This window comes from Cephus cinctus, unplaced genomic scaffold (assembly GCF_000341935.2).
Source record: "Cephus cinctus unplaced genomic scaffold, Ccin1 Ccin1_scaffold0169, whole genome shotgun sequence".
NCBI classification, from domain to species: domain Eukaryota; kingdom Metazoa; phylum Arthropoda; class Insecta; order Hymenoptera; family Cephidae; genus Cephus; species Cephus cinctus.
Genome location: NW_014332893.1, coordinates 213965 through 216113, shown reverse-complemented (window position 1 = coordinate 216113; position 2149 = coordinate 213965). Strand labels below are relative to the sequence as shown.

Here is a 2149-nt window from a genome sequence, read left to right as displayed (position 1 = left end):
CCCCTGAACTTCCCCTCCAAATTCCCATAGGCGATGTCTCATAACATACTGCCACTTTCCTTGGACTTCCTCATTGCCCTATTTCCTCCCTGGGCTGTGCTTGACGCATTTTATCAATTTTCATCCCCCCGGCCGGCTCAAGTTCTCGTGACAAGAGACGGTCGAGACAGTGATTGAAAGCTTTGGCCCAAGGGCACTGCGCATGCGCGTACGATCGTCCACGTCACTCCTGGAATATATCAGCCTGGCGAGTAGACGTCTTGGCTAAATTTATGAGGGGAAGATCGACTTACCTTATTCACATCCGTCGGACCAGTAAATACTGAGCGAAGCACCCTTGGCGTACTAACCTAAACTAACCCGACATGATATTTCGATCAGTGCCGTATCACGTAACCATGACAACGATCTAATCGCGGTCCAATTAAATTTACTCGTTAACCGATAGATACTACAGTCCGATCGCTTAACTTGATCGATAATGTTGTTGATCATATTTTTTTTGTTTTTCTTAATTTTTTTTTTATTTTCACTCTAATTAATCTTCCATGACTAGGTAATTTTTTTTTCCCGCAAAAGTAACTCAATCCGACTCGAATTCGTCATCGTGGCTCCTCGAGCTCCTTCCCCCCCCCCTTTTCTGAATGCGCGGATACGTAATCGATCGATGCAGCCGCGATTAGAATTGTCCAAGTCCCATCAATCACTCGGCTCGGACGTTCTCGGCTTTTCTCCCACTGGACGGGTGGGGGAAGTCAGCATCCAGAATGATGCGGAAGACACTATTAGTGTCGGGGGATTGAGACGCGAAGTGGGTGGGTGGGCGCTTCCTGTGGTGATGCTGATACGTCACTCCGCCGGAACACGCGAGGATCCTGATGACTGCTGGAGTGATTGAGAATTATTGTTAGCCGGACAGGAAGTCATTTTCAGGAATTAGAATGGAGATTTTTTTTTACCGTTGTTACCGTAACGCCAGATCATTCTCGCAGGGGATATTGTGTAATGGTGTAATGTTTTCTCTACCTTGCTCGAGGGTTATTCGAATTTATTAGGTAATCAAAGCTGAATTCGATTCCTCGAGATACCTCGGACGCATTTAGTCTGCCAGTTACTTAACTCTATACACAAATACTGTATCTACCGTTGATTAGTGACTGAGCTATAACAGTGACAGTCGTATGACAGCCTTGACCTAAAAAGAAGCCTTTGGATAAAATCGCATCCAGAATGCGCTGTAATTGAAAATAGTAATAATAAAATTCTCAACGTATCGTTTCTAGTCTAACGACAGTATTTTTCGATAAATTTAATTCAATTCGAAATTCTTCGTTTTATCTTCTTTCCGTCGCACGCAATCTTCGTCATTGTCATGGTTCACGGTTCTAACGCTTTAACGGCTGTGGCGCTGGCGTCGAAATCAAGCGAATTAGTACGTCCTCGTGGGCGTTCGTTTTATCGTACAAGTCGGTTCGGCCGTTCTCGGTGTCGCTCGGCGAACTCCGTCTGTACGCGACTGACAAAGGACGCCCGGCCGATTCTCGAGGCGATGGCACGGAAACTACAATTAAACGGCGATTCCGAATATCCATCCGTGCGTTCCTGCCGCTGAGCTTCGTACGTTCGATTCAGTCTATCCATTTCTCCTCTCTCTCTCGCTTCTGATATGTCCGACTAAATCGAGTTCGGTTTACTTTTTATTCTTCGTTTTGGCCCGTGCGCTCTCGCGAATACTAAAGTAGCTTTGCATTCTCTCTCCCATAGCGACACGACGGCCGAAGCGGGGGAGCACATTTGGCGACTATCGGGATATACCCTGACCCAACCTGTAAGCTATGTGTACGAGCCTAACCTAACCCTAATTTCGTAAATCCACCTATCCTTTGTATATCTAACATAAAGTCATGCCCCGTCACTTTGTTCTACTTCGTACCCGGGGTTACGTAACGGACCGTTGGTACGACGGCGGCCATGTTTTATTTTATCAGCTGATCTTAACCGCGCGGTACATAAGTAATGGAGGTTAGGTTTAGCTTGGCACGGGGCTAAAGCCAAAGAGAGAGGCACAGTCTCTTTTCGTGAGGCCGAAATTGCGGAGGGTCCTAACTGCGGTGGTTGGGGCCTTAACGAAGGCGAATGTAAATTCCAG

The 2149-nt window shown here is 46.7% G+C and overlaps 1 protein-coding gene across 5 annotated transcripts in view; it reads left to right on the top strand.

The window, feature by feature from the left end:
• The window catches only part of LOC107264420 (protein muscleblind), a 203103-nt gene that overhangs the window by 52894 nt on the left and 148060 nt on the right, over positions 1-2149 (top strand). The window lies entirely within an intron of this gene.